The following is a 14276-nucleotide window of genomic DNA, read 5'->3' on the forward strand; positions in this document are numbered from 1 at the left end:
TGGGACCTAATCAGGTCTCAGAGGTGGTCAGTGCCACCAGCAGAAGCTCCGATCTGTCCCTTATTGTGACAGTGAACTGTTAAGGCCAGCCCTTGCTGCCTGGCCAAGGGTCAGCTCCTCTCTCCCTCTCTGGCTCCCTCCCTACGCTCCCATTTCTGAACCATTTCTGAAATGAAAGGGTTAATCCCATTAGTGTCATCATTCCCAAAGAGCTGGCCAAGTTAAAGAGCTGGAAAATAAAGCACCCTCAGAAATCTTTATACCTTCCTCCCAGAGCAGAACTCAGCAGGGCAGCGTGTCCTGTACAACTAAAGGGATGGACAGATGTACAGAAACAGGAGGAAGAATCCAGTTTGGGGGATTCCTTCTAAAGACTAAACCTGAGAGAACCAAGGTGTCTCTCATCTAAAGCAGTGATTTGGATTACAGTGCTGACACTATTTTCCCCCACTCAGGTCACTACATTTTTTAAAAGAAATTCTTCTTTCATGAGTATGACATTTTTCTGTAAATAGGGAAATGTTTTCTTGTGTAGACTCCTAGAGTAAGACAGTTGGGCAATCTTTTTGGCTAAAGAATAAGAAAGGAGCCAATTAACTAAGGGAGCAACCTAAATAACAGCTGTGATTCTAGAAAGGCAATAAGTTACAAGACTCCAAGTTCCCTCAGAGCTAGTCTGACTTTTCCAATCTTTGTTTCAAGAACATGGTTTACATTCCAATTAGTGTAAACTTAATGGCAAAAGAGTATCACTGACTAATGTTCATGGGATTCGTTTCAGTGTGCAAAACTCTTCAGCCATCTTATGTCTTAGAGCGGTGCTAGGTTTTAGCTGAATGCTCCTTTAGGCTAAGTGATTTCTAGAAAAGCAAAATGGAACTCTAGCTCCCCATGCACTGCGGCTTCACCGTGGAGCAGGTGTCATATGAGGTCCCACGGGAGCACTTCACCACAGGTTTGATGATCCCAGACGTGCAGACGAGCGAACTCTTGGGAGAGTTCAGGCAGCTCCCTGGGATGATGCCTTTAGTAAGTGGCAGATGTGAGCCACAAATCTGTATCCATCCTGCAGCTTCTACTTCACCTTCTGGTGTTCAAAGACCCAGGTTCATTTTCTGGATGCTCCATAGATTTGTCACAAATCCAGAAACTGCATTGCCCCATCTACAAAGGGGAACTGTAATTCTTTTCCTATCAACCTCAGAAATTTCTCTTGATGATACACAAACCCTCACACACTGGAAACTGTTAAGAGCTATGCTGCTGCTGCTGTTTAGTCGCTGAGTCATGTTAGTCTCTTTGCGACCCCATGGACTGGAGCACGCCAGGCTCCTCTGTCGAACAAGTTCTCCAGGCAAGAATACTGGAATGAGTTGCTATCTCCTTCTCCAGGGGATCTTCCCAACCCAGAAATCGAAGCTGTGTCTTCTGCTTGGCAGGCAGATTCTTTACTACTGAGCCATCACGGAAGCCCAAATCTTAAATGAAAGTGAAAGTTGCTCAGTTGTGTCAGACTCTTTGTGACCCCATGGACTTTAGAGTCCATGGAATTCTCCAGGCCAGAATACTGGAGTGGGTAGCCTTTCCCTTCTCCAGGGGATCTTCCCAACCCATATGCAAAATTAAGGACCATTTATTTAAAAGGTAATTCTGTACTGTGAGTCTGAGAAACTACTGATCTTAAGTTACACCCTCAGTTTAATAACAGCTTTTTGTAATGGAAGAAAATTAAACAAATGTATCAGTTGTTAGGGGCAGCTTAATTTTACAAATATTAAAAAATGTGAAAATTATGGAGCTTGTGTAATTGAGGAAATGTTATTTATTTGGTAAATCATCAACCAAATCCAGCATGAGAAAGACTAGGCTGTTGATGATGGCTCTCCTTTTAGTAATTTTTAGTGAAAAATCAGAGATGAAAGTAGCAGCCATTTATGTCTCAGTTTTTCCAAATAAAGGGTGAAAAGTAAACCTGTTTGGGGTCATGGGCAATGAAAGAGAGGAAGTGCTGAATTTTGACTTAGCATCCCTAGAGCAACATCAGCTTTTTCTGCAAGCAATTTTTACGGTTAAGCAGAACATTCTCAGAGAGGGGAAAATATCAAATTCACATAGGAGACTCAGTCAACTTCTCAATTTGTTCATTGTACCATTTACTACACCATATGCCCCAATAATGCACCCAACTTTCTTGTTGGCCCACAAGTTCTTGGCATGATGCATTCTTCTTAGAGATGTAAGCATCATATCATCAATGAGAGATAGCCAGCAATGGAAAAGTCTCAACTCAGAACAGTTAGAGGAGCAAGGTTCAAGTTCAACTGTACAGAAGTAAGCCTTCATATGATCCAGTGGAATACAATGCATTAGCCATAGAGTTCAGTCGCTCAGTCATGTCCGACTCTTTGCGACCCCATGAATTGCAGCACGCCAGGCCTCCCTGTCCATCACCAACTCCCGGAGTTCACTCAAACTCACATCCATCGAGTCAGTGATGCCATCCAGCCATCTCATCCTCTGTCGTCCCCTTCTCCTCCTGCCCCCAATCCCTCCCAGCATCAGGGTCTTTTCCAATGAGTCAACTCTTCACATGAGGTGGCCAAAGTACTGGAGTTTCAGCTTTAGCATCAGTCCTTCCAATGAACACCCAGGACTGATCTCCTTTAGAATGGACTGGCTGGATCTCTTTGCAGTCCAAGGGACTCTCAAGAGTCTTCTCCAACACCACAGTTCAAAAGCATCAATTCTTCAGCGCTCAGCTTTCTTCACAGTCCAACTCTCACATCCATACATGACTACTGGAAAAACCATAGCCTTGACTAGACGGACCTTTGTTGGCAAAGTAATATCTCTGCTTTTGAATATGCTATCTAGGTTGGTTATAACTTTCCTTCCAAGGAGTAAGCGCCTTTTAATTTCATGGCTGCAATCACCATCTGCAGTGATTTTGGAGCCCCAAAAAATAAAGTCTGACACTGTTTCCCCATCTATTTCCCATGAAGTGATGGGACCAGATGCCATGATCTTCGTTTTCTGAATGTTGAGCTTTAAGCCAACTTTTTCACTCTCCTCTTTCACTTTCATCAAGAGGCTTTGAGTTCCTCTTCACTTTCTGCCATAATGGTGGTGTCATCTGCATATCTGAGGTTACTGATATTTCTCCCGGCAATCTTGATTCCAGCTTGTGCTTCCTCTAGCCCAGCATTTCTCATAATGTACTCTGCATATAAGTTAAATAAGCAGGGTGACAATATACAGCCTTGACGTACTCCTTTTCCTATTTGGAACCAGTCTGTTGTTCCATATCCAGTTCTAATTAGCCATAGAACATTGCTCCAAACTGCTATTCATCTCACCACCTAACACATTCCACCTTGTAAAAATAACAATACACGTTAGATGCCAAGAAGTTGTCATAAGGTACAGACATAAGAATGTGCCAGTAAAGTCAAGATGTGATATAATTTATACTTACTAATAAATGGCATCAATCAAGCAGCACACAGGCACATAAGGAAAAACACTAACACATCCCTGATCTAACACTTGTCAATAGATATTCACAATAGTCCAGTCACAGAGTGATAGAGATAAAACGTGCAAGTATCTGTGTATTCATTTGGAAGGCAGTCCGTGGTAAAGAGCACAAGCTTCCAAATTAGACTCCATCCCCAAGCAGCTCTGCAACGCCAGGCAGGGCCCCTAATCTCACTCAGTTAAGTTTTCTCTTCCTGGCAATGGAAGGCATTGCTGTCCTCCGATGGAAGCTGCTTGCAGCATCACATGTCTAAGTGCCCCCTACCACGCCTGCCATATAGTTGTCATTTCATACAGATCATGCTCTCCCCACCTCTATATATTTTATCCACTGCTCCAAAGTAAGGTCTATTTAGTATATTGAAGTTTTACATGGAAACGCTTTTTTTTAAATGCTTTTAAGCATAATGCCATCCAGTATTACCGTACCTGATGAAAATGGCATTTGTCTATTTTACTTAGCTTTCTTCAATTTTTTAAACCACTGTACTAACATTTCAGGGTTGTTGTCAGGAGTAAACACAATAAAGGGTATTAAATGCTTGGCACAGCTCCAGGTACATACTGAGTACCAAGCAAGCCCTGCTTCCCTCCCTCACTCTTGACCACCAGGGTTTTGAAACTCATGGTCACCCCAGCATGCAGAGAGGGCCAGTTTGATGATTTTCCAGTCCACTGCTCACACTACTAATAACCAAGTAAGCTGACTACCTTGTTTTCTCCATATTATCAGCAACAGAAGGCTAAGTGATGTCTAGCTTGCCTCTGTAACATGACTACATGGCTGAGGACAGGACAGTGTCCACTTTTCCTCATAACAAAATGTTGTACTTTGTTTAATCAAAAAGCAGAGTCACAAGGGTTTTACCTGCAGAGTTCATTAAACTATCGTTCATTTCTTATGATGCTCTAGAATAGAAACATTTCTGTCTACCTTCAGTAAATCTGCAGGTGATATTAGCAAGCTCTCCCATACCACCAAAAGGAAGAGATGTAGTGATATGTATGTACAGCTAGAGAAATAAAAATCTGTTTCAAGTTCAGAGAATTTGAGGATTTGATTGCAAGTTGAAACTGATTTTAATGTGAGGATCTTCTCAGTATCATTGGTTACAATGAAAGTTTTGTAATATAAAAGGTGATATCCTTAAACAGAAAGATGCTTAAATCATTTATGTTTAAAAGGTGATGCACAGAGAATTCTCTGTCAGTCCAGTGGTGAGGAACCCGCACTTTCATTGCCAGGAGTGCCAGTTCAATCCCTGGCTGGGCAAATAATATCCCATAAATCATGCACGCAGCCAAAAATAAAATAAAAGTCTCTTACTTAAAAAAAAAAAAAAAGTGGTATACAAATTGCTTAGATGAACACAGAAGGGAGTGAGATGGCATGCTACTCAGAATTCTAAGAACTTATTCTGAATTTTTGAGATCACAAAGTATATACATTTTAAAATATTACCAAGAGTTTCTGCTCCCCCTCAGCTCACATGGGGATAACATAGTAGAAATGGAGATAATGTCGATGGTTTTACACATTTAAACTTGTTCCTGCCATCCTAATCTAGAGGAATTAGAAAGAACTAAGAAAGTGCCCTTCTCAGAAACCGAATCTTGGTACCACATACATTGTTAGAAATGCCCCCCAAATTTTTAGAGAAGTTAAACAGGTTATTTTTAAGTTCTGAGTAGATTAATTTATTGTTTTGTGACTAAATATCTCCATTGTTCTTCAATGTAAGTATCACTATGCCAACTTCTACATGATTTAATAATCTTACACAATATATATGAATGAATTCATCTGGCATGATGAGAAACACATTCCTAACAAGGCTGTACTTATAGCTTCGCAATTAGCAATTCCAAAATTTGTATTATTGGCATAAATTTTGATTTCTTTAGCTTAGAACAGGATAGTTGGAAAATCATTACATTAGTGAGATCTTTTGCCACTTTATTTTAATTTTTTTTTAAATTTGGCTACACCAGGTCTTAGTTGTGGAACATGGGGTCTTTGATCTTCATTGCAGCATGTGGGATCTAATTCCCTGACCAGGGGTTGACCCCAGGCCCCCTGCACCAGATCATGGTGTCTTAGCCACTGGACCGCCAGGGAAGTCCTGGTTTATTTTTAGTAATAAATTTAGTAATAAATTAACATTGTCCCATGACCAAATTTGAAGTATCAGATGTATATATAGTATATATATCATATATTGAAAGTGAAGTGAAAGTGTTAGTCATTCAGTTGTGTCCAACTCTTTGCGTCCCCAAGGACTGTAGCTCACCAGGCTCCTCTGTCCATGGAATTCTCCAGGCAAGAATACCAGAGTGTGTAGCCATTTCCTTCTCCAGGAGACCTTCCTAACCAAGGGATTGAATTCTTGTCTCCTATACTGTAGGTGGATTCTTTACCATCTGAGCCACAAGGGAAGCCCATATCATATATTATACTATGCATATTTATTTTATGCATATTGACACACATATTATATTGTATATATATTATATGTATATACTTTGAGGGACATTTAAAATAGGAACCAGAAAATTATGAGAAACAGCTAGAAGAGTGCAATGGCCCTCTGTCCTTACAGTTATCAAAACCTGCCCAATGGTTAGGGGTAAGTGAGTGAAAATTGGTCACCTATGAAAATGAGGATGCAATTTTATGAGAAAAATTCATCAGCATAATTCTAATGAGTTATAGTCTTTGTTGTGAGAAATGAGAAATTCAGTGGTCTCACTCTAAAGAACATTGAAAAAACATTACTAAGAGGAAATCGAAAAAGTAAAATATGGTGAAGTGATGAAGACAACTTTTTTCTGATTGAACAGATAGATAAATTTTGCATGCAAGTATCAAAATACATTTAATTTTGCCACAACAATAGATATTCTCTTCACAAAAAGCATATGAATCATCCTGTACTCATGAAAGTGGGTGGTAGTAAACAGATGCCTCTTTAATGACACTTGGCATGGCTTCATTCCCCCACCCCATCCCCCCTTTTTTCTTTTTTTAGAGGCTTGTTATACTAATTTAAATTCAACTTCACAGCCTGAATGCTTGAATGCACTCACAGTACTAGGTGATGATAAATGCATGCAGCACTTTCTTTTTTTCTTTTTCTTTTTTTTTTTAGAGCAGAAAAAGTTTGTTACAGGGCCAAGCAAGGAGTACTGGTGGCTTGTGCTCAAAAAACCCAAACTCCATGAGCATACTCTTGAGCAAGTGCCTTCACTGACTCCCACTGCTCCAAAGAATTTGGGATAATGCAGATCACTGGTCCGTGATTTAGGTTTTTTGCTATCATTGCTGTAGCTCTTTCTTCTCTCATTTGGGAAGAAATATCACCATTTTCTTCTCCAGGGGATCTTCCCGACCCAGGGATCAAACCCAGGTCTCCCACATTGTAGACAGACGCTTTACCGTCTGAGCCACCAGGGAAGTATGTAATAAACAGTATGTAGGTGCAGGGCTTTATTTAGGAATGTTTACTAAAGCTTCTTAGGGCTAAGGCTGAGTCAAACTAAAAACCAATAGCTAACTTTAATCTGATTTAGTCACTTAAACTGGTATCAACAGGCAAAACCAGAAATACTTCTTCACATTCTAGGTATTTTTTTGATGGCATCAAAACTTAAAATCTTAGGCAAAGCCATGTAAATGCTTACAAAGTTTGTCTTCTTGCAAAATGATGGCTTCACCACAGTTGTGATTCTCTCTGCAAGGAAAAAAAAAGGTGTTTTAGCAATTCCACAGTGCTGGCAACTGTAAAGAAAAAAAAAATTTGTAGTCATTGGGGAAAAGATGAAAGGGATGATGAAAACAATGTTTCCAGTTCATATTTAAGAGTTCGTTTTCTGGTACATGGAACATCTGACTGGACAAATACAATGAACATTATAGTGACAATTAACATCTCTAAAGAGAATTGGAAATTGAAGCATTAGATATTACTTATAAAGATTTTCATTTCTTCCATTGAAAATAACATGAGTGGGCTTCCCTGGTGGCTCAGTGGTAAAGAATCCACCTGCCAATGCAGAGGACAAGGGTTCAATCCCTGATCCAGGAAGATCCAGCTTGCCTCAGAGCAGCTAAGCCCGTGCACCACAGCTATTGAGCCTGTGCTCTGAAGCCTAGGAGCCACAACTGCTGAGCCCACATGCCACAACTACTGAAGTCCCTGTACCTCCAATCTGTGCTCCATAATAAAAGAAGCCACCACAATGAGAAGCCTGCACACAGCAGCCAAGACCCAGTGCAACCAAAAATAAATAATATAAATAAATCTAAAAATGAAAGTGAGAAGCTACAAGTTTGATACCAAGGCCATGATGGGTTGAAGGCATTTGCTTTTGTGTGAAGTGTCACACTTGTCCCTGTTATAAATAATTGCATATTGAAATATACTTTTGTTCTTATTCCAACTAGGACTCAGTAGATAGCAAAATCATAACATAGTCACAGATGAAGTGGAAATCTTTGAGAGCGTGGTAGAACCATGTAATGAATTCACATGGATCCTTGTGGTGGAATCAAGACGGCAGAGGTTATGACTGTGGTGTGGTCACTGAGGAGAAACATTGTCTTCTGAAAACTGAGGAGCATTCCCCACTGTGTGCCTGTCATTTCTACTCTGCTATGGGAAATGGGCAGTTTCAATTATGTTCTTGGGAACCAGATGTCCCAAGGGATCTACTTCCCATCTACCCCCCAACACCCACCATGAATAACTCAACCCTTACTGATAACTGACTTCAAGATGGCAGACCCTTTAGCCATCTTCTTTTCCATGATCAAAGTTATTTAAAAATAAAATCTAGGATCAAATAAAATCTAGTCTGAGGTATTTCTCAGACTCCCCAAATCTAGAACAGTGCCTGGCATATAATGGGCACTTAGTAAATAGAATGCAGAAATCAAATTTTAGTATATTTGGTTCAGTTCAGTTCAGTCACTCAGTCGTGTCTGACTCTTCAAGACCCATGAATCGCAGCACGCCAGGCCTCCCTGTCCATCACCAACTCCTGGAGTTCACTCAGACTCACATCCATCGAGTCGGTGATACCATTCAGCCATCTCATCCTCTGTCGTCCCCTTCTCCTCCTGCCTTCAATCCCTCCCAGCATCAGAGTCTTTTCCAATGAGTCAACACTTCGCATGAGGTGGCCAAAGTACTGGAGTTTCAGCTTTAGCATCAGTCCTTCCAAAGAAATCCCAAGGCTGATCTCCTTCAGAATGCACTGGTTGGATCTCCTTGCAGTCCAAGGGACTCTCAAGAGTCTTCTCCAACACCACAGTTCAAAAACATCAATTCTTTGGCGCTCAGCCTTCTTCATAGTCCAACTCTCACATCCATACATGACCACAGGAAAAACCATAGCCTTGACTAGACGAACCTTTGTTGGCAAAGTAATGTCTCTGCTTTTTAATATGCTATCTAGGTTGGTCATAACTTTCCTTCCAAGGAGTAAGCGTCCTTTAATTTCATGGCTGCAATCACCATCTGCAGTGATTTTGGAGCCCAAAAAAATGAAGTCTGACACTGTTTCCACTGTTTCCCCATCTATTTCCCATGAAGTGATGGGACCAGATGCCATGATCTTCGTTTTCTGAATGTTGAGTTTTAAGCCAACTTTTTCACTCTCCACTTTCACTTTCATCAAGAGGCTTTTTAGTTCCTCTTCACTTTCTGCCATAAGAGTGGTGTCATCTGCATATCTGAGGTTATTGATATTTCTCCCGGCAATCTTTATCTTTAATATATTAGACTTCTTCTTCAAAAAAAAATTTTTTTAACTAACACTTTTCAGGAGAATATAAGAACCTATTTTAATGATGAGTGAATTCAGCCATCCAATGACAAAAATGAGTAGGCAGTCAGTCCTTGAAAGGAGGAACTTGGGAGATCCCCTCAAGCCATTGACAATTACAGCAGTTTCCCTGGAGGAGAGAAGAGCCAGCAAGACCATTGTCAACAGCAGGAGTTCTAGTTTTGCGTAAATTTCTGCAATCTTGACCATCCTAACTACTGGGAACCTAGGCTTTCTTTTCCATTGGCAGGTTGTTGGTGCCATAGTTGGCAAGATATACAGAATGCTCCCGTTAATCCCAAAGACTTTTGTGGATTCAGATAGCAAGATAATCCCCAGTCTTCTACAGTGGGAATGAGAGCAATGTGGTGTGGCCCACAGCTGGGCACTGGAAGTTGCTGAGTGAGTGGGTGGGTGAATGAGCATGTGAGTGATCAATTTGTATGAGTAAATGCACAAATAAACCAACATTCTTAATTTTACACCATTCAGAACAAAGCAGATACGTTTAGATAATTGCCTACCTTTTCCAAAGTAGGAGGTACTTTTTTATTCTTTCCCTTCTTCTAGAATTATCTACATGGTTACATCAATCCTCCATTCTTGACATTGAAAATTCTGCCAGTATATTTGTATTATTCATTCACATAGGCATATTTTTAATGTGTAAAGTACTAATATTTGTATAAACAACCAAACTCATATATTCTAAGCCTTTGGGTGTGTGCTAGCTATATACATTTCGAAGGAGAAGACATGCATAGAACAAAATGACAAGCTCTCTGTCCATTTCCAAAAGAATCTCTCCAAATTCCACTTCCTTTGCCCAGAGAAAATTGCATCAGTGGTGAAAATCTTGCTTATATGACCTTTGCTGAGAGAATCTACTTTGCATCAGTGAGAATTTCTTCCCAGTTACAGATGAAGCCAGTCAATTTCAGATTCCAACATCATGCCCAATCAAACCTTGAGCTAATATTTTGCAAAATTTACTCTCCGTTCTTCTGTCTTCCTCATCCCACCTTCTAATTGAGTAAAAAGCAAGCAGAGTAGTAAAGGAAAAACAACATCTTAGAGAAATCAAGAATCTCTAAATAATCCAGAGCTTGACAATATGCTTTTCCATACGTATATAACTCAGATATACTTTTGAAATTTGGGTTCATGGTGGGTCCCTATACTGTGTTCAAGAAAAGGGTTTGTTTCCTGGGCACTGATCTCTGCCCACCACCGACTCCAGGAATAAGCCATGAGGGCAGTTACGATGCCTCCTCACTTCATTCTCATGTCCATGTAATTCCATCTTATATAAATTTAATCTTTTGATTATACTCTGGATCAAAGCTTTTATTAACACTTGAGTGGGAACCAAAATAAAAGAGAAAATAGCAAATCTCACAAATACAGTAAACTAAGAACAGATATAACTCATCTTAAAACTTTAAAGTAAACAAAGCAAATAAATTTAAAAAACAACTCTAGAGTGTAGTGTATGCCAGATTCAATTGTAGAATTATTGTAGTAGGAACTGTCAACTGCTCAGAACAGGGCTGCAGCTGCTAACTTCATTTTGCCAAAGGACTCAAGAAAGATTCAGGTCCACTAAGAATGATCATTGTATCAATTGAGTTGACTCTTACCTGGGAGACCTGTCAGCTCCCTGAGATGTGGATTTCCTTCCACAATGTTTACTGCTAATGGGCTGCATAACTAGGGTTCAGCTTGTGCTCCATAAGCAAATCGTTCCTGTAAAACACCTTTGGAATTGACATTATTCATCCTGTCTTACATCATTGAGAATAGAATCTTTTCACCGCCACCCCCCCTCATCATTTGTAAGTGGGAAACAAATGCATACACATTAGGTTTCTTTTTTCTCAACAATTAAAAGACTATTTACAGTGTGTTTGGGAATATAGGGTGAATCTTGGCTTTTATTAAAGATGAGAGAGGAAATAGAGACCCATCAAAGCACATCATTACTATACCTTAGAAATATTGCTGATTACTAGTGAGAATAATCTTGCTAACATTATTGTCAAATGACCATGTCTAAATGGTCCTGAACCTTCTGACCTTCCCTTTTCCTAGATATTGTTACTGTTTTCTCCTTTGGTGGAGAAAACTGTTTTCTTGTTAGAGTTTTCAGGTTTTCAAAAGCTTCAGAAGAACTTCAGCAACTAAGACATTTGAATAGTATCCATTTTTTAAGTCCTGAAACTTCAACAAGTTTATAAATAGTGTTATAAATAGCAGCAGCACCTACTTCTCAGAAATAAACCAAATTCATAGTTTATGGGGGGAAATGTATATCCTGCTCACAATTTTAAATTTTCTACCTCTGCTAGCTTGTTAAATTTTCTCCTCCCTTCCCCTTCTTGTTTACCTTTCTCCTCTATTTTTCAAGCATCCTTAGTTAACAAACTCATGACAGTATGATCCACAAAATCTCCTTTTTTCATGTTATTGATGGACCTTCCATCATTGCGGTCAGGACAGTCCCCATTTTTACCTGTTTTTAAAATTAACAGATAGCAGTGCCTTAGAAAATATTCAATAATATTCATGAATAAGGTCATGTTTAATTTAGATGAGCTACTTATAGACCCAAAATGCTAAAATTAAATTTAAATATGAAAAGGTTGTTTTTGATCCCCTGGCACGTACAATGGTGAGTTAGCCCAGAGTGGTGGGAGACTTGGAGAGATTTACAAGTTTAAATTTCTTTATGGAGTAGTTTACAATTATCAAACCCCTTGCCATATAAGTGGAGAAAGAAGACAGAACTGAAACTCAGAGGATCATCATCAAAGGCTCCCATGGTCCCTTTCAATCCTCCAGGTGGCCATAATCCTGACCCTCTCCCTGTATAAAAGCTATTCTCCGGGCGGGCCACTTTCCTGAGGTCTTCCCAGGCCCTGCTGGGATATTCCAAGGGGATGTTGCTATGGCAAAGTGGTTTCTTCCATCTCCTCACTCCCCTCTCAGCTCTTGGTTTTCTCTTCCACTCCTCAAGCCTCTCTCAGTGATGCTGTCCCAGTGCCCATAGCTCAGGGCTCCTCTGGGACAAGGATTTAATTGTTTTTAATTATTTTTATTTTTTTTTAAATTGTGGTAAAGCCACATAATATAAAGCATACTATTTGTTCAGTGACATTAAGTACATTCGCATCATTGTGGAATTCTCACCATGATCCATCTCCTAAATTTTTCGCCTTCCTAAACTGAAGTTCTGTCCCCAATAAACACTAATTCCCCATCCCCCATCCCCACCTCACCCCCTAACCCCTGGCACCTAGCTTCTACCAACGTACTTTCTGACTCTGAATTTGGCTTTTCCAGATACCTCGTATAAGTGGAGTCAAACAGTGCTTATCTGCAACTAAAGTATATTGGAATGCATTTTTAAGGTTAATTAATATATGGGACAAGGATTTTAAATAGCTCAGACCCATGACAATGAGTCCAAGAAAATACACTCATTCCACTTATCAGTAGGAGCATTGCTGGTGTTAATGCACTGACGCTTAGGCACGGGGGGCTGGACCAGGCTCTCTCTCTTTCTCTCTCTCCTTCACCTTTTTCCTCTCTCAGCCTTTTTCTCTTCCCCACTCAGCTCTTACAGCCACACTGTCTGACCTCTAGATTCTCTGGGTGTATATTCCCTAGTTTGAGGGGACAATATTTATTCAACCACGTTCATTCATGTTGAAGAGAAGAGAAAGCTTTCCTTCCCCATCCCTAGAGTGAGAAAGACATGCAGAATTTCAAGAATTCTCTTTATCTAGGCAGTGGCAACCCACTCCAGTATTCTTGCCTGGAAAATCCCATGGACGGAGGAGCCTGGTAGGCTGCAGCCCATGGGGTCGCTAAGAGTCAGACAAGACTGAGCAACTTCACTTTCACTTTTCACTTTCATGCACTGGAGAAGGAAATAGCAACCCACTCCAGTGTTCTTGCCTGGAGAATCCCAGGGACAGGGGAGCCTTGTGGGCTGCCATTTATGGCAGCAACTTAGCAGTAGTAGCAGAGGCAACCCTTATCATGAGCACCTGAGTTCTGGAGTGATCTAACTGGTTTTCACAAACCTCTTTTGCAAAAGCATAAACATCTAGCCCCTCCTTTGGAACACAGCATCTATTGAACCTTGGTGCCTCCACCGAAACTCCCAACTTTGCATTGTGACAGGACAAGGAAGATTTAACTATTTTTTCATGGGAAAATACCATGTTCTGTTCTTCAGGGTAAAGTCTTTTCATAATGAAATGATAACACACAGAAAACTTCAAAAAAGCTTTTGCAACTTAGTGCAAAGGCCCAGGGATTACAAAAACGTGTAAGAAAAATGAAGTTATGAACAAACATTTATGGAATACCTCTTTGGTTGTTAGAGTACCTTGTTGGGTGCTCTGCGTATGTTAACTTAATGAGTCTTCACAATAATCTTATAAAGTGCACACGATTATTCTCATTTTCTAGAATGAGTAGACTGAGGTTCTGCTGCTGCTGCTGCTGAGTCGCTTCAGTCGTGTCCGACTCTGTGCGACCCCATAGACGGCAGCCCACCAGGCTCCCCCGTCCCTGGGATTCTCCAGGCAAGAACACTGGAGTGGGTTGCCATTTCCTTCTCCAATGCATGAAAGTGAAAAGTGAAAGTGAAGTCGCTCAGTCGTGTCTGACTCTTCGTGACCCCATGGACTGCAGCCTACCAGGCTCCTCCATCCATGGGATTTTCCAGGCAAGACTACTGGTGTGGGGTGCCACAAAGGTGAAATAATCACCAACGATTTTCCACTAGTTAGTGGGAAAACCTAGACTTGTACCCAATCAGTGGGGAATTTTTTTCCTCTCCCTCTCTCAATACATTTATCTCATGAACACTATTAAGAAAAATTACCTTTAATGGCTTTTAA

General features: G+C 40.4%; 1 long non-coding RNA gene across 1 annotated transcript; it reads right to left on the reverse strand.

The window, feature by feature from the left end:
- Positions 1-7009: 7009 nt before the first annotated feature.
- Positions 7010-11130, reverse strand: LOC147373957 (uncharacterized). The gene is made up of 2 exons (XR_015163058.1): positions 11004-11130; positions 7010-7268 (listed from the first exon to the last, which is right to left on the reverse strand). It is a non-coding gene; the product is annotated as an uncharacterized LOC147373957 (long non-coding RNA).
- Positions 11131-14276: the final 3146 nt, after the last annotated feature.

This window comes from Bos grunniens, chromosome 4, assembly GCF_055505025.1.
Source record: "Bos grunniens cultivar Pamir isolate PY7600 chromosome 4, Bosgru_T2T1.0, whole genome shotgun sequence".
NCBI lineage: Eukaryota > Metazoa > Chordata > Mammalia > Artiodactyla > Bovidae > Bos > Bos grunniens.